A 19,621-nucleotide genomic window follows, 5' to 3' on the forward strand; every position below is an offset into this window, starting at 1 on the left:
AGCTATCTGTCCTCTTACCTGGCCTCTAGGCAGTTCACTGCCAATCACCATACAAAAGGGCAGAGTGAGAGAGAATTTGCTCTCTGCCTGCCTGTCTTCCCACTAGAACCTCAGGTCTTCCCTTGGGCTCTGATTGAACTTCCCCCTTCAGCTCTCACAGGTTCTTAGGTCTTGAGATGTGAACTGGGACAACACCATCAATTCTCCTGGGTCTCCAGCTTGCTCTGCTGATCTTGGACTTAGCCTCCAGAACTGTGTAAGCCAGTTTCTTATAATAAATGTATATATACATATACGCATGTGTGTGCCTGTCCTATTGATTGTATTTCTGTACCAGACCCAGAGTAGTAATACAGTAAGCAATCAATAAACAAAACGGATGAGTGAAAAATGCTATGTACAGCTAAAATAGGGCAGGGGAATTAGAATATGAAGCTGAAGAGAGATCAATAATAAGAGTTAAATACCTTCTACCTTAATTATATGCAGAATTCTCTGTCAAACACTTTAAATGGACCGTCTCATTTAATCCTCCTAACCCTGTGGGGTGAGTACTTTTATTATTGTCATTCTACAGAGAAAGTCACTGAAGCTCAGAGAAATTAGGTAACTTTCTAAAGTCACATTATAAATGCTTTGTTTTCATTCATTTCCCAAATAGAAATATCTTTTTCATTATTTCTGTTCATTCAAATCAATCAATTAAGCAACAAGAATATACTGAGCTTGCTACCATGTGCCCTAGGTGATTTCCTCTAAGAAAATGAAGCCCCTGATGGTGAACACAGGCATCTTCCTGGCTTCAAGAAACATTAGGTCAAAAACATTCCAAACACATGATGCCTTTGGATAACCATTCCATTCTTTGGTTCTGTAACAAGTTATTAGCAATTGAAAAAAGTAATTATAAAAGCAAAGTAACTACTAATTACAAGCAACTGTAAATAAGAAAAACAGAGTTCAATGAAGCATTTTAAACCATGTGTTCCAGTTCAGAATGTGGAGTCCAGGTCATTAGTAATGTGGGAATTGTGTTTTACACCAAAAACTAAAAAAATCTGTCCCTGGTAGACTTAATTTAATATATATATATATATATTTTCCCCTTTACATCAACAATTTGGCTAACTTTTCCTATAAAAAGCCACGTAGTAAATATTTTAGGCTTTTAGGTTATATAATCTCTGTCACAACTGTTCAGCTCTGCTCCTGTGGCATGAAAATAGCCATAGATGGTAAGTAAATGAATGGATGTGCTGGGATCCAATAAAACTGTTTCCATAAACAGCTGGTGGGCTGGATTTGGCCTGAGGGTTGTGGTTGCCCAACCTCTGATCCAGAATCTTAGGTATCATATTCCCAGATTAGAGAACATAAGCAGAGAAAGATAATCTAGTTGCTCTGATGCAAATTACTTTTTGATCAAGTCTCACCTGGTGAATACCAGTACTTATAAAGGATAGGTAGAGAAAGGTCGATGGTAGCCCTAATTATAAGACTGGGTCCTGACTGAAATCTGTCATAAATAAACTACTGCAAAAGAACATATGTCATTACAGAATCGGAGCAGTTACCACTTTAAGACAGGAATTCACCATTTTGCTTATCACCATCCTTCATCAGCAGACTCTTAAACATTATTGTTTCCCTCACATAAATTCCATTTTGCTACAGATATCTACCTGCCCTAAACAAAGCAGATCTGTTACTTCCTCGACAATTATGGTGACTAGTAAGCTGAGGCATAGATACCATTAGATAAAACCACCTGCTAATTACTTTGTAGGTTATTTCTGATTATTTACCCAATTCCTAACCAAAATAATCCTTTCAATGGGAAATTTTCACAGTCAAAAATCTCAAACTCATTGATCCGAATTGAGTTTCAAATCATAATAAATGGCTTTGGGAGATCTACAGTGCAAATCTGTGAGATTTTCCCAGTACCAATTTCTTTCTTTTAAGATCTTATTTATTTATTCATGAGAGACAGAGACATAGGCAGAGGGAGAAACAGGCTCAATGTGGGGAGCCCAATGTGGGACTTGATCCCAGGACCCCAGGATCACAGCCTGAACCAAAGGCAGATGCTCAACCCCTAAGACACCCCAGTGCCCTCCCAGTAGCAATTTCTGAGAACTGACCTCCACCTGCCTACCTGATTCCCATGGTGCTATATAATCCCACCCAAGTCACCATTAAATGGTTTTGTTTTACTTTGCTAGGGCTGCTGTGACAAAGCAGCACAAAATGTATGGCTTAAATGACAGAAATGTATTGTCTTATAATTCTGGGGCCTAAAAATTTAAGATAAATGTTATCAGCAGGGTTGGTTCCTCCTGAGGCTGTGAGGGAGAATCTTTTGCGTGCCTCTCTCTCTCAGTGGTTTGCTGGCAATCTTTGGCATTCCTTGGCTTACAGACACCTCACTCCATCTCTGTTTTCATGTTCATCTAGTACTCTCCCCATGTGCCCATTTTCTTCTGTATCCACATCTCCCCTTTTTATAAGGACACAAGTCCTATTGGATTAAGATCCATCCTGATGGCCTCATCTTACCTTGATTATCTGCAAAGTCCTTATTTCCACATTCACAAGTACTGGGGATAAGGACTTCAACATCTTTTGAGTGGGCACAATTCAACCCATAACAGGTCCCAACATCTCCCAAGCTGGACCAACAAGAGTCCTTTCTGGGGATTTTCAGAAATAGAATTCAGACAGTCCAGGCAGCTGAAGGGGTCATTTGTAAAACCCAAGAGCAATTGGCAAATATGTTTTCTACCACACAGAAAAATATCAGCTGCAGCAAGAGATAATAAAACTAACATGCACAAGGGGTGCCTGCGTGGCTCAGTTGGTTAAGCAGGCAATTCTTGATTTAGTCTCAGGTCATGGCCTCAGGGTTGTGAGAGGGAGCCCCATGTCCTGCTCTGAGCTGGATGCAGAGCCTGCTTAAGATTCTTTCTCTCCCTCTCCCTCTGCCCCTCCCCACCCCACCCCCCTCTCTCTCACATGTATGCTCTCTCTTTCTAAAAACAAAACAAAACACAACCAACCAACCAAAAAAAAAAAAAAACCTAACCTGCACAGGAAATGGAAAACATGGAGTTGTCATACTCTTTAAATCCCTAGGGCCAGCTGTGTCTATGGTTCAACCTCAAATCCTTCTACCTGGATATCTATATAGGTTCTGGGGATGCAGATTCTTGTTCTCAATTTGGAACTTTTATATTTCATGTGACAATATATTTTAATAGAGCTCCAGGCTTCAATATTAAGGATTTTCATCCTAGGATTTATGTGTATCTGGACATACCTGGAGAACTTGTAGGGCAGAAATTCTAGAGGATTATTTATTTGAGAAGTGAGAAGTCTTCAGGAAAAGAATTCATCCCAAGGGCAGAGAAAATCAAAGACCAATCAGATAGTAGTGTTCACTAACACTTTTCCTTCAGGACAGCCCCAGAGAGTCCTGAATACGGTGAAGGGTAAAAACTAAAAAGAAGAGACATTTCATTAACTGAAATCTCTACAGGTCATTGAGATACTATCAACCTCATTATCGTTGTTGGTGGCTTTGGCAATAACAGGACAACACAGCCATCAGCTATCCTCATTGGACATCAACATTGAACAACCAAAACAGGATAACATGATATGAGTAGGGGTGACATAATTGCCACTTTTGGTGTCGTTATCACAGTGAGCCCTGAGGAGAGGGAATGGAGTACCCCACATGGTAGTCAGGAGGACTAGTTCCCAGTTACATGTGAAAACATTTCCTAGGGATCCCAAGGACTATTTAAAGAAATATAGGAGGACTAGAATTCTCCAAAGAATAAAGGAAAAAAATCCCAGAGCATTCTTGCTTTCTGATTGTTATTTTCATATCACTCTCGTCCCCTGGGTTGGTTTAACCCAGGCGACAAGAGTTGATGGGGGAAAAAAAATGCATATTTTTATAAGAAATATTTTTTTAATATTTTCAACTAATCTAGAGCATTTATGCCCTTACAAGTTCCTTATATTTTTTGATTATATAGTAAAATCATTTTGGTATCTAATTATAAAAAAAAATCACATCGCTTCTCAGCCTTTTGGCTAAGATCAAGTGTAAAAAAAAAGTCACAACAATATGTGTTAATATTTCTTCGAATGGTACCATAGATTTAAAAGGTAAGATCTAGACATCAGAAAATCTGTAATAGCAAGTTTTGACCTTTTGATGGTTTTCATTACAAAAGACTACAAAAGAATGCTTTTAAAAATTATAATCAAAAAAAAAAAAAAAAAAAAAAAAAAAAAAAAAAAAATTATAATCAAAACATGAGTCATAAACTCAATAAATATTTAGGTTTTAATAAAATATTCTTTCAATTAAAAATGTCACTTTAAACCATACAATAAAATGTCATATAACTAAAACTCATCATTTTAATTCCCCTTAAAATTGCACTTACATTAGTAAACAACATAGTTTTTTTTTATTTTACACGTTTATTTTTTATACATGTATAAAATCTATAATATTTTATTAACATTTCAGGTTGAATATGAGATCTTGTTAACACATTATACTGGAGTTTTATTGTTATAAGAATTGAAGGAACCTTCAAAAGCTATCTGGTTTAGGACTTAACCTCCAATATAGAGTCATTAAGTTTTAATTTCCCAAGTGTATTTGCAAAATACAAGTGCCATTATTTTTTTTAAAAAAACACGTGTTTTGTGTTGTTTTGATTTATTCAATAAGAGGAATAATTTCCAGGGTCAACTAAATTTGGAAAAGTCTTGTTTAATCCTAAACAGACTTCAAAGCTGATCTTCAGATAATCTATTCTTCTGAAATATAATTTATTCTATTTGCCCGAATTTCTAGCTGCAGAAGGTTTATGTAGGGAATGGGTTAACATTTGGAAGAAAGTAACATTCCTTGTCTGGAAAAACCACATACCAGATGTAGGGCCAAGGATGTCCCTATAAAGCAGAGTAAACATCTCCCGCAGCTCTTTCTTTCTGAACTACCAAGAGATCGGTAAGCAGGTGCAGCAGGTACTGCCAATACAGAAGACCTATTCCCATCCCTGCACATAAGCCTCAGGCTCTTTCCTAACTTTGTTTCAGAGATTGAATTTAAAATCATAGCAATCAATAAAATTATGTTTATCAACTTGAAACTATGCCATAGACTATAGTACTGTTATTATTTTGGGTTATAAATTATTCAGGAAAGAATTCCTGGAACCTGTGGGATTTTTTAAAATAATAGTTAAAATACACTGGGGCAAAAGAAAAGAAAGAATAGAAAAAAGAAAAGAAAAGATATCTTTATTTAAATTACAAAGTGGATCATTACAATGATCTTTGAACAACCAAAGGGCTATTTGTGGGGCAGGTAAACACATTAGAGAAAAACCTATTTGTGTTTCTTGCCATAGGAACTTGATGTTTGGAAAGTTAAATATATATTTTCTCAAACGTCTTACTCATTTTCATACTTCATAAGGGTGACTTCTGTACATAACAACACTTGTCAGTTGATTATCAAGAACTGCTTACATGAAACCACTATGTAAAAATGTGGTTAGAAATTATCAAAAAGACATGAAAAAAAAACCTTCCTATTTTTCAGTTGTATAGAAAGAAAGTGTGATTAATTAATAAAATAATGTGTCTTAAAATGACCAGTTGAGACAACTAAGTTCAGTTGTTGTTCATCAGTGGTTGTTGGAGACTATATTATATTTTTAAATAAAGATCTTCTAAAATCAGATATTTTATTACATGAAGTGTTGAACCTTTGGTATTGTATGTCATAATTTAAAATTGCCTTCTAATTTCTGTAGCCCTCTATCTAGAAGAGTAGGAGGGACAGATCAACTAGAAGGAAAGAGTAGAGACTGATCAATTGGAAGAGGCAAACTGAAAAAATAGGAATTTCAGAGAGAAATTTTAAGCAGATTTTTTAAAAGAAGGAAGGCTTCTAGAAAGAAGGGAATAGAAAACGAGAGAGAAAAAGAAAGATCAGAGAATAAAAGTAAAGAGATTAAAAATAGATTTTTATCAAACATATGTTGCCTTAACTCTTTTTACTTCCAAAAAAAAAAAAGCAAAAGAAACTATTTTGAAGAAAAAGTTGGCTACATTATGTAAAACCAAACTGTAACCCCTCAAGAATTATAGAACTGAAACTTTTCTGTCACCAAAGTAACCCTTCTGCTTCACAGTAATATGCCCTGTGCAGCGTTTCTGGAACATGGTGATCACTCTATCTGCTATCTGATCTGCTATGTGATCCCATGGCTTACTTCCTGCTTCTTCCATCATGTCATGACCCATGTCCACAGGGGAATGTACTAGACATGATGGTCTCCCAGTACTGGAAATAAAGCCTCGGGAGTAGAAGATTCCAGGTCTAGAGGTAGCATAGATAGAAAATGGGAGTTTGGCAGCCATCAGTGCAATAACTAATCAGTGGTGGATGCTAAAGCCCCGGTCTCAAAGTAACACTCCACAGACAAATTACAATTAAAAAGGAGAAAGTTCAGGTCCCTGGGTGGCTTAGTCAATTAAGTGTCTGCCTTTGGCTCAGGTCATAATCCCAGGGTCCTGGGATTGAGTCCTGTGTGGGGCTCCAGGCTCAGCAGGGAGCCTGCTTCTCTCTGTCCCTCTGCCTGCCACACCCCCTGCTTGTGCTTGTGTTTGTTCTGTCAAACAAATAAAATCTTTTAAAAAGGAGAAAGTACATCTTTACTAAGGAGAAATCCGGCAGTAGCTGTGTAAATTGAATAATCAAATGAAGCGTCTCCAACAGTGGAGCAACATGATTTTCACCTCTGTACCATTCCTGCCCAAAATATTTTAACCTAAATCCGGTTGTGAGGAAACAATTAAACAAATAGAGAATTTGGGACACCCTGTGTGACAAGTGACCTGACTTTTCAAAGATGATAATGACATGAAAAACAAAAAGTGGGAAAACTGTCCTGTGCAAAGAGATGAAGGATGCAAAACTCAAATGTTAGGCATGATCCCTAGATCTGTTTCTCGATAGGAAAAAAAAAAAAAAGAGCCATAAAAATTTTGGGGAGCAGTTACAGAAATGTAAATATAGATGCTATGTTAGATGATGTTATTTCTTAGATGTGAAAGATTTGTTACGTAGGAGAATGTCCTTACCGTTAAAAAATGTAGGTTTGATACATTTGGAGGTGACAGGATGTCTGCGATTTACTTTCAAAATAGGTCACCAAAAACTCTGTGTGTATGTACGAGTGCGTGTGTTTAAGACATAAATCAAATGTGGCAAAGTAACAACGAGTAGACTACGTAAAGGATATACAAGTGTTCATTGCATTTATTCTAAAATTCTTGGAGGTTTAGGAATGTTCTATGTAAACAGTTGGACAGCAGGGGTATTGGGAAGTTGTAGGCCTTGAAGTCAGAGAGCCTAGAATCTCAGGCTGGTGTTTTGACCTTGGGCAAGCCATCCTGGCTATGAGAAGGATAGACTCACTGATGTGCCTTAGGAGATAGTTATAAAGATGAATAAGGTACACGAAAGGGTGTTTGTAAACTCGAAAGCATTTCAGGGGTCTTACCCTGGAGTCTAAGGATAGAAGACAAGGTTCCATGACTTTGGAATGGAGAACAAAACTACACGTGTGCTTTCAGTAGGCTCAAACTGAAATGTAATGTTTCCTCTGATTATACACAGAAGCACGAGTGAACATGTCACATACCTAATGCATGGTAAGAATTCAACGAACATTAGCTCTGCTATCATGATGGTTAATTTTTCTGAAGTTGCACAAATGAGGGTCATGAGAAGTATGAGTCATTCACAGAGCTCTTACAATCCTGCATCCACTTTTTCCTTCCACATCCAAAAAGACACACCTACTCTGAGCCAATACTATGGGACAGATGCTATCTCACTGACTCATGCTTTCCATGGCTCTCATTTGTGCAACTTAAAAAAATAAGTTGTAATGATAACAGAGCTAACTCAGTGTATCCAAAACGGAACTGCTGGTCTCCTTACCAGGACTAAAAAAAAAAAAAAAAAAAAAATGCTTACTCAAAGCCTGTCCCATAATCGTGTTCTATCTGTCCAGGTGCTCAGGTTAAACACCTTGGAGCCATCCTTGACTCCTGTTTTCTCCACTCCACCTCTGCTCCTGCAGGAAATTCTGTTGGCTCTCGCTTTAAGATACATCGAAAAATCTAGCCACTTCCCCCCATTCCTCTTCTACTGCTACTACTCTGGTTGCAGCCACCATCACCTCCCACCCAGACACTAATGCAACAGCTCCCTAGCAGGTCTCCTTGCATCGCCTCTGCCCCCTTGCATCTGTTCTCTGTAGAGTTATCCTTTAAATATGTTACCTCATGTGATTCCTCTCCTTAAAATCTTGCAGTGGTTCCTATTTCCCTCAAAGCAAAAACCAGTCTTTCAAATGGTCTCAAGAACATACATGATCAGATGTTCCCTCACTTCCATGACCTCAACTCCTGCCACTCTCTCCCACCACCCCTGCCCACTCACGCTGTCCTAGCTACCCTGGCTTCCTCATGTCCCTTCAACATACCAGGCATGCTCCCACTTTGGGACTTTTGCATTGGCTGTTCCCACTGCCCTGGAATACTTTTTCCCCGGGTATTCATGCGGCTAATTCCATCATCTCTATGTCTCTGCTCAAGTCACTTTTTTAGTAAAGCCTACTCTGATGAACCTACTTAAAATAGCAACCCACCTCATGTTGCCTAACCCCCCTTACCCTGTTCTACTCTTTGTATCTATAGTGCTTATCACCTTCTAACATATGAATAATTTAGTAATATGTTGTCCAGCTCTCCCAGCTGGATTATAAACTCCAGAGAGGCAGAGATTGTTGTTGTTGTTTACTCCTGTATTTTTTAAAGTTATGTTTTCATTTTCTAATTTTTGTTGGGTTTTTAAAAATTTCACTGTGATAAATCCACATAACACACAGCTCACCCTCTTAACCATTTTTTATAAAGTTTTTCATGTTAGAAATGCAGTTTCCTTTTTTTTTTTTAAGATTTTATTTATTTATTCATGAGAGACACACAGAGAGAGAGAGAGAGAGAGAGAGAGGGGCAAAGATACAGTCAAAGGGAGAAGCAGACTCCATGCAGGGAGCCCGATGTGGGACTTGATCCTGGGACTCCAGGATCACACTCTGCGCCAAAGGCAGGCGCTAAACCACTGAGCCACCCAGGGATCCCCCCTCTTAACCATTTTTAAATGCAGAGTTCAGTCCTAGTAAGTACCTTCGAATTGTTACACAATAGCTAAACTAAAGTAGGAAAGGGTCAAAAAGTTTAAAATCCATCCTGTGATACCTGTTCATAGTAGTGAGGAAGAAAACTGTTTAGAAAGACATAGGATTATGTCATTCAAATTTACTTTCTTCCAATCTCTAGGAAACGCTCCAGATTCTTTGGCAGAACTGCTCCTAAGGCAGAAGTCAGGCTACACTGGGGTTCAGCATAGAGCTATGAGCAGTAGTGAGGAGGGGCCCCTCCACACCTCCGAGAACAGAAGCCTAGCAGCTGGAGGAGGGGAGAGGTAGAAGGACCATTCCAGTTGGCAAGAGAAGCTGCAACAGAAGCAAATGTCAAACAGCTACAGCTACTGAGGAAGAGGGATGAGCCAGGAGAAGTGGGAAGGTTGAGAGGTCCAGGAGCTTACATAGGTGAACTTTTAAGTTAGACCCTGGGATCCTTTATTTATCCCTCTTGCTCTCCAGAGCCATTATTCCATGGAAAGAGGAAGCACAATTAGATCAACCCAATGAATCGTCTCTATTTTGAATTTAAGTGCCAGCCACAAAATGGGTCCAAGAAGGTCTACGTTTCCTAACTCATAGAAATTCTGTCTTCCAAAATCTCACACCGGTTGAATCTTTCATCTCATGTGGGCTAAGTCTCACCATACGATTAGATCTGAAAAGTTCAAACATTTCCGACAGCTTTTGAACAAAGTGATACCGTTTCCTTCATGTCCCAGACCCTTATTCCTCATCCAGTGTTTCTATTTTTAAAAGCTTCTCTTGTGACACCTAGATGAAAAGCTGTAGGATTTTGGAGGGTAAAAGACTAGGAGATGATGTGATGAGAAAAATGTTTCTGCTCTCATAGGCTCTTTCAACTGGCCACAGCCCAAAATCACAAGCAGCGTGCAAAGATTCAGAACCTGAACACCTTGGATCTCAGAGAATTCAGCTAGTATCCCCTACTTTCAACTGCTTCAAACCTTCTGAAAGATTGATATCTCTTCTTGCCTAGAATGTGCTAGCATATCTTCTAATTGCTTACCGATATCTCTGGAAGACACTTGTCTCTAGAGTTTCTCTCTTATCTTTGAGGACGGCAGCCTACGCTCTACAATTATGTGGCTTAGTAGGTTTTAGACTTTGAGCAACTCAGAGAACTTCTGTAAGATTTAACATAGTAATCTGTAAAATGAGGAAATTAGACCAGATCATTGTTTACCATATTGTATGCTAAGGAAAGGGTGGTTTCAGAGATGATTAACAGAGATATTTCACAAAGCAAGATTTCACAATAAATGAAACTCAGTATATATTTTACACTTACAGCACATTGGTTTGGACCAGCCTCAGTAGTAGCCCTAGTGTTCCGTAGCTGCTTCCCATATTGAATAGAGCAACTCTAGAGCAAATCACAATCCATTGCCTGGAGCAGAGCACATTGCCACCCCAATCAAATCAAGTCTTGCTAAGAAGTGAGAAGAGAGGTTGGAATGAATATGAATAGAAGCAACTAGCAATGACTATTAAATCAGTGCAATTACTGAAATTATTATTGATCATCTTGAATTGTCAAATAAAAGTGAAATTATGTGGTTTCTTTTTAAGAATGCAGGGAAGTCCACAAGCTATTGTAAAAGTTTTCTGTACAATTAAACTAAAAAGCATTTTGTGTTTTTCAGAAAATTCAGCATAAAAGTTGGACTCATGTCCCCAGACTATATTCAGTTAGCAAATGTTTAATGATAGCCTTGTGGTATTTTTGCAATTCCTCCAATGCCCTTTCTCTGTGACCCCTGGGTCTTTGCACATGCTATCCACTCTGAATGGAATATTCTCCCCTCTAGTCCCACTTTCCCATCTCTAAATCTGGCTGACTCTAACTCATCTTTCAGGTTTCAGATTAAATGTTATTGCTTCAGGAAAACCTTTTTCTAACCCCATGTAATTATATTATATATTTTCATGGCTGCCTGTCATCCACCTATCATTATGCTCATTGTACATTACTATAATTATTTCTTTTATTGTCCATCTCCCTCACTATATTATATGTCCCGCAATGTCTAAGATCATGTCTGCTTTTGCACAGTAGAATCTAGCACACTGCATGCCCCATGTTTTATATATATATATATTTTTTTTTTTTTTCCAAATGGATAAATGGAATACTGTGTATGCTGTGAGAAAAGGAAACTGAAGACAGGCGTAACACAAATGAGTAATACTACAAGTGTGGCTAAAGATACTACAGAAGCATGAATAAGACACTAAGGAATACAAAAATGGTGAGTTTAGCCTGAGTTTTTAAAAATGTGTTCACCAGGTAGTCAAGGTGGGTAAAAGCATTTCAGGCAGAAGGAAAAAACAAAAACAAACCCCAAAAAACTAATAAAATATTGAATCAAGACAATTGGAGTAGAAGAGGGTGATTGGAAATTCAAGATATACTTTGAAAGTAGAATCAAGATTTGTTGAGAAATAGGTTATGAATGTAGAGGAAGCAGAAGGGGTTCAAGATGATTTCTACAACTAGGTTGGTGATAATACCATTTATTAAGTAGGGATTAAAAGAGAAGTAAACATTTCAGAAGACTAGATGGTTAGCTAAGCTTAGTAGAAACAGTTTTAGGATTGGGGAAACTTTTGGGTATAGGGGTATTGGGGTTAAGAAACCAGAAGTTTGGGGTAGAAGACATTTTTGAGAGAATATATGGAACATAGAAGATGGTTGAAAACATGGGCACAAATGAAATCAGGCTCAACTTAATGAACATCTGCAAGAACAGGGCATGACTATAAAGTAATACAATTGCTTCTTCAAAAAACCCAGCATCACTTAAACATCCAAATGAATGATGCTTCTTTCAAATGAGTCACCTCAGGAAGCCCTGCACTCATGCTGGCTCCGCTTCTACTATTGCTAAAAATATTTTCAACATTCCTTTTTTGGGCCATCCTTTAAAAAGTGAACAAGATATTCTTTTGAATATCCTCAGTATTGGCAAGTCTTCAGTGTTTCAGGATAAATTTGTTGGGGGGAGCAAAACAAAATCCGGGGCCAAGTCTGATGAATAAGGGGAATGAATGATCATATTATATAAAATCACTTTGGCTCAAAAGAGAAGAGTAGCAAGTAGCAAGAAAGATTCTAATATGACTTATACCTGTACCCTAAAGCAATTTTGATTCAACAAATATTTCCTGCAGTGTCTATGGGTCAGGCGCTGTGCTTTGACTTGCACAGTAGCAAAAAGGAAGCTCTGGATGTGTTTTAGGCAACAGCACATTTGAATAAGCATCATTTGAATAAGTATTCAGTTTCCACAGTTGAGAAACATATTACTTAAGGAGGTGTTCTATCTTCCTGTGTCTCCAAAGCTCCACTTGCATATCTCTTCGGTAGTGTATTCATGTGATGCTGTTAGTAGGTCTGCATGCCTATTTGCCTCACAAGAAACTAGGATTATCCTATTCAGCACCTAGCACAGTGCCTGACAGGAATTACTGGTTAATAATTGCCTGTTCGTTGAATAGGTGGATGGATGAATGAGTGAGTGAGTGAATGCATAATTTTAAGACTTCAAATTTTTGCTCAAATGAACTGTTCTCAGAGAGGCCCCTCCTAATCAGCCTACTGAAATATCCACACATACCTACACCTGTCAGTCTCTGGTTTTTTTATTCCATTTTATTTTTTCTCCATAGTGTGTGTATGTGTGTGTGTGTGTGTGTGTGTGTGTGTGTATATATATATATATATATATATATATATATATATTTCAGATATATATAGATATATATATATGAAATTATATATGTACTTACCTGTTCATGTTTTATTGTATGTCTCCTTCAGTAGAATGTAACCTTTGTGAGAGGAGCAGCCTTGCCTACCTAGGTTGTTCACAGATACATCCCACCGTGCCTAGAACAGGTGCTGGTATAATAGCTTCTTTTGAAATAAATAAACACATGCTTCAGCTATACCTTGCTATGTAATAAATTAGCCCAAAACTGAAGTGCCTAAAACAACAATCATTTTATTAAGATTTTGTGATTTCGTGGCTCAGAAATTAGGGCAGACCTCAGCTGGGAGATTCTTCTGGCAACTGAGGAGCTTCAGTGATATTCAGCTGGTGGTTGGGGCTGGTCTGGAGTATCTAAGACAGCTTTTCTTACACTTCTGACTCCTTGGCAGGGATGACTGGGAGATTGGACTTATATTGGGCATAATGACTAGAATGCTTACACATGACCTCTCCAAGATGGAGATGCCAAGGCAGTCAGGCTTCTTACATGGTAGGTGAGAGGTTCCAAAGTGAGCACTCAAAGAAGTACAGGCAAAAGATGCAAGACTTCCTATTACTTAGTTTCAAAAATCCCACCCTGTCATATTCTATTCATCAAGTGTGTTGCTAAGTCTCGCCGATGTTCAAGAGAAGGAGAATTAGACCCCATCTCTCAAAAACAGGCTTAGCAAGGAATTAATGGCCATATTTTAATCTTCTACATTGCATGAAGGAAAAAAATTAACACGTAAAATTGGGTAGGGATCTAAAACAAAACACTGATTGCTAAATGAACCAGACATAAGTAGCCAAGAAGAGAAGAAATTACAACCCAGACTTCTTTTCTCTACCCACAGAAAGATCAAACTCCTAGAAAACAATATCTACTAAACCCTACAATGTATTGACCGCTCTGCTGAGTATTTTATATATATTCTTACTTAGTCCACACAAACACACTACTGAGTGGATATTATCATAATCATCCCATTTTTATGGATAAAGAAACTGAGACACAGAGACATAAAGTAATTGGTCAAAATTACACAATTAGTGAGTGACAGGAACCCAGGTAGTTCAACTCCAGAGCCCATGTTCTTAGCCTTGAACCTATAGGGCTCTTGCAGTAGACATCATAATATATTGCAAGGCTGACATTTCTACCAAAGAATGAGCAGAAGGAAACTATTTTAAGAAGGTAAAAGGGATGTTAGCTTTAGAATCAGCCATGTTATAACCCTATCTCTTCCTAGTGATAACTATACAACTCTGGGCAAGTTATTTAACCCCAATTACTCATCTGTAAAATAGGACTGATGATATCTAGTTTGTTGGATACAGTGAAGATGAAAGTGAATATTTTAAAGTACCTAGAATAGAGCCATCACTTAGACTTCAAAAGTGTTAGTTCCTTTCTCAGCTACATACTGAGTGCCCTACTTATAGGGGAATCAATCCCATCATGTGTCGCAATTTTTCAGACTTTCTCCTGGCATAATTAAATATTTATACGGAGAGGGGGAAAAAAAAGGGAGATATTCCAGAAATTTAGATTTATCTATCTCCCTTAGCCAATGCAGTCTCTCACCTATCTGTTGTGGACAATAGATCCGATTCTAACAAAAGCAAGGTTGCCACTGACAAAGTAGTAGGGAGCTGTCAACACAATTTTTCATTGGTAATAGAAACAGTTTTAGAAAAGGCTTATTTTTTAGTTAAAATTGGAATTAGAATGGCCTACAAAATAATATTGGAAAGAAAAATGCTCTAGATTTAGTATTCAGTTCCATGTTCTACTAAGTATCACAGGGGGAGAAATGGTGACATTAAGGGCATCACCATTTCTAACTTATGCAATCTTACCACAAGCGTTAGCATGAATGTCTTTTAATACCAACAGTATATAGTCACAGTTTTATAAGAAAATCTTCTTCTCTCCAGCTAAAAGCACAAGATTGGACCTCAGCCACTTATAACTGTTATATATAATAATTTATACTACTGTTTTAAGGCTTACATTAGCTACTTGCCTGTCAAATAACAAAGAAAATCTAGGGATCCCTGGGTGGCGCAGCGGTTTGGCGCCTGCCTTTGGCCCAGGGCGCGATCCTGGAGACCCAGGATCGAATCCCACATTGGGCTCCCAGTGCATGGAGCCTGCTTCTCCCTCTGCCTATGTCTCTGCCTCTCTCTGTGACTATCATAAATAAATAAAAATTTAAAAAATTAATAAAAAAAAACAAAGAAAATCTATTGCATTTACCATGCTCAAATTCTGTATTCTCTGAAAAATGTTGAGAAATAAGCTTGAGTGCAAGCACACAGTCCAAGTATACAGAACATAAGTGCACCCGTAGAATAAGGAAGAAGCAGGACAACTTACAGTAACCTATGGATAAAGCTTGTAACTACTAGAAGGAGAAGGGGAAAGTAGTTGGAGGTCAAGTGCAGAATAGTTTAGCATAGATCCTTCACAAGTACAAACACATACGAGGAAAACATTCTTGAACTCTAATAAAGCTATATTTACAAGACCCTCATTTGAAGATCGAACTACTCTCTAGCCTATATTTTATAATGGCCTAAATTACAAAATTAGAGTTTTGAATCTTGGCGTTGGAGGACCACTCTAAAGCAGGAAGATACAATAATTGTAGAAGAGAAATGGGTGGGAAACGAAATCTGATTATTCTAATCTTTTTGAAAATTCCAAACTTTTTTTTTTCTTTTTTTTAACCAATGAGGAGACCAGCAGAAGCACTGGACTCTTGAAGAGAACAGATCTCAGACAAAACCTGGAGAGAATACATGGACGATCAAGGACACTGCTTAGACTCTGAGAATGCAATCTCTGAAGGTGAAACTGCTGCTGAAACAGCAATAGGATGGGTGATGGGCAATGAGGAAACTAAGCCTGCAATGGCCAATGACTTACAAAGGTGGCACAATTCTCTGTTAATTATACAATCAGTGCATTTCTAGAAGCCTCCTATGAATTAACCAGTGGAGACCAATTAAAGGGATAATGGTTTTTACTCTTTGCCCATTAAGTCACTATCACTAAGTTTGGCAGCCAAAGGAGAAAATAAAAATCAAAGGAAAGTGGACTTTTTCAGGGATGCTATTCACATGCGCTAGAACCCTGTGACTCTTTACAGTCATGGAAAATTTTACAAACTATTGTACTATGAATTCTTGTGATTAGCATACCCACTAAATGAGATACAGTGGAAAAGTGACAGGGGAAAGTCTGAAAGTCACATGGGGATCCATACCCTGAGTCATCATTGCGGCAAGAGTGTAAACCAGCTGATTGCTACACATCCTGGTGGGGTTATGCTGTTGTTTCTCTTCTTTTTACGCGGCAAGGAGAGTGACACATGTTCGCATCAGGGCAAATAATGAATGGCAACTCAGGTGGAATATTCTATAAGGCAATTTGGAAAGGAAAGCGTCATGAATGTGTTCTATGATTTGACACCCAACCAAAGGGGTGTGCGCTTTTCTGACCAAAATCGTCACCTACTCACTGAGGTATGTACAGTTCACACCATCACTTATCCCTTTAGGTCTACAGATGGAAAGGAAGAGCCTAGGGCTGTTGGTAAATGAAGCCAGGGTGGAGCACCCGGGAGGAGTCTGGGCAGCACAAAAGTGCTTTGTCTGCAAAAGATGATACAGAAAGGTCAGCAGGCAGGAGCGGGAAGGCACCCAAAATAGTTCTAATATTGTCCAAGAATTTGGTCCAAAGGGAATAAGAGTTTGATTTCTTCTTCTTCTTCTTCTTCTTCTTCTTCTTCTTCTTCTTCTTCTTCTTCTTCTTCTTCTTCTTCTCCTCCTCCTCCTCCTCCTCCTCCTCCTCCTCCTCCTCCTCCTCCTCCTCTTTCTCCTCCTCCTCCTCCTCCTTTTTGAGGCAAATTTATTTTATCTTCTTCTTTTTGAGGCAAAATTATTTTTTCTTCTTCCTCTTCTCTTCCTCCTCCTCCTGCTTCTGCTCCTTTTTGAGGCAAATTTATCTTATTTATTTATTTATTTATTTATTTATTTATTTATTTATGTATTTATTTATTTTTATCCATCCCAGGAGTTTGATATTTTTGGTCTTTTTATCTTAATTCCTGAATTGGGCCATTTTGGCCTCAATTATTTGTACTGCCAGAGAGTTGTGTTTCATGTATTTATTGTGAAAGCTTTGTTTCTTTTTTGAAAGTAATTTTGCAGTTTGGCTCCTTTCCAGATCAATTCTTTCTAATCACCATTAATGGCTATTGACTGTGACAACTTTCAGCTTTAGATGGAGTAAATGCTTTAATCTACAGAGATTTATATCAAATCCGCAATATATTTTTATCTAAATCTTTGGAGCTTGGTTCACATAGAGTGATTATTAGAACCATATGTACATACTGTAGAAACTTTTATATATGTAGAACTTTCAAATTTGTTTTATGTATCTATGTATATGTGTGTGAGACAGAGAGACAGAGACAAAGACATGCATAGGCACATTTCAAAATTTAATTTAACATCTTAGGATAATCAGCCTAGATGGCTACTCTTGTCTAGATGAGCACTTACATCTACAGGATTATTGAAACATCCCTATGGGCCTGTATAAGTTACTAAAGAAACATGGGAAAACACATAGATTTTATTTTTAGAGAAATTATCCATTTAACATGATTCTCTGATAGTTTAACTTTTTTCTAGCAATTCAAATGTAAATAGGACTTTTCTTAGAGTTATAAGGGTCCTGAGAGATCATGGAATTCCAAATATCCACTGAGTGCCAAAGACATAATCATGCAGATTTTGCTTGAAGGAATTCTCATTTCCAGAGATAAGGAACTCACTGTTTTGTAAGCATATGCATTCCAAGCCTAACTGGGAATGAGTTCGTTTGTTTTTTAAAGATTTTATTTATTTATTCATAAGAGACACACACACACAGAGGCAGAGACACAGGCAGAGGGAGAAGCAGGCTCCATGCAGGGAGCCCGATGTGAGACTCGATCCCAGGACCCCGGATCACACCCTGAGCCAAAGGCAGACACTCAACCGCTGAGCCCCCAAATGCGAGTTTGAATCCTTCCTCTTTGTTATTTTTCTCCCCCCTCCAATTCAATTGATTGTAGAGTCCTATAGGGTCCAACTCCTTGATCTTTCCCCTCATCTCCATTCCCATCACCACTTGGCTGTTTGTGTTCTCCTCACTTCCACTTGTGTTCCTGAAATGGCCGAGCCTTCTGGGAGAGTTGTCCCCACTTCTGGCAATCATTAATTCATAATGTTGTCAGAATAACTTCTTAAAATCTGATCCTGTCACCCACTGCTTAAGACCAGACTTCTTGGCATCATATGGAAAGCTCTGATCCCAGCCAACCTCATTCTCCCTCACCCTCAATCCCATATCCAACTTTCCGCTATATCCTGTGCCCTAGCCATTATGAATAACCTGTCATTTGTAAAGAGTTAGCATTTCCTCACACTTCCCCCATTTTTGTATGTTATTCCTACTACCTGGAAAGCCTCTCCCCTTGCTTCCTGTTGGGCAGGCAGGATCACGGGGGATGGGGAGGCACCAACAAAATGGTGGAGGCCAAAATGGCCTCCATCTTGTCACCCTCGCCTTGGAACTTTCCCACCACCAGCAGACCGCTCAAGGACACATCATCAGGGGGAGACAGGACCTATGCAGGAAACCTGAACTGCACCTCACCCAACCCCCATATAAAGGCATAAGCAGTTATCACCCCATACCGATTCCTCCAGTAATATGCCCTAATACCTATCACCCCATACAGACACAATCCCTTATCCTCCTCCCCCTTAAAAAAGCCCACTTGTACTCCCCTGGGGACGACTTTCCCCCTGCCCCACAACTTCCCCAGCTTCACTCCCTTGTGGGGCCACAGAACCTCGCCTGAGAGCGCATCCATTAAAAGCCTGCCTTGACCAACTTTTGCCTGGCCTCTCTATTTTATTTCACTATCAACCAGATTAAACCTGACACTTCCCCTGGCCAAGCTAATTTTTAAAAATTCAACTTGGGCTTGGTTTCTTCTGCAAAGCTCCCACAGCACACATTCATCCCTGTACATACCACACTGATTTCAAATCATCTTCTTTTTTTTTTGTTTTCCCACTAGACTGTGAGCCTTACATCCCCACTATCCATGGTTCTGGTAGAGTGCTTGCAATATAACTAGGTACTCAATGTTGAATGTACATGAGGGATGCTTCTATTACCCAAAAAAGCAAAAAAACAAAACACCTATGCATGGGGCTCCTACCTTTTCTAGATAATAACCCTAATATTTGAAGATAGTTGTTATGTATCTTCTTCTGAATGTATCTTCTTATTCTCAACCTCTCCAGTAATCCACATCCTGATCATCATCCTGAACATCTTTGCCTTGGTAAAACTCCTTTTTCGAACAGATTTCCTATCTAATTCCATCTTGCTTTCTGACCTTCCACTTGCAAAAATTCTTAACATAGCATATAAAAAATCTATCCAGCTCATTT

Source organism: Vulpes lagopus, chromosome 23 (assembly GCF_018345385.1).
Source record: "Vulpes lagopus strain Blue_001 chromosome 23, ASM1834538v1, whole genome shotgun sequence".
Classification (NCBI taxonomy): Eukaryota; Metazoa; Chordata; class Mammalia; order Carnivora; family Canidae; genus Vulpes; species Vulpes lagopus.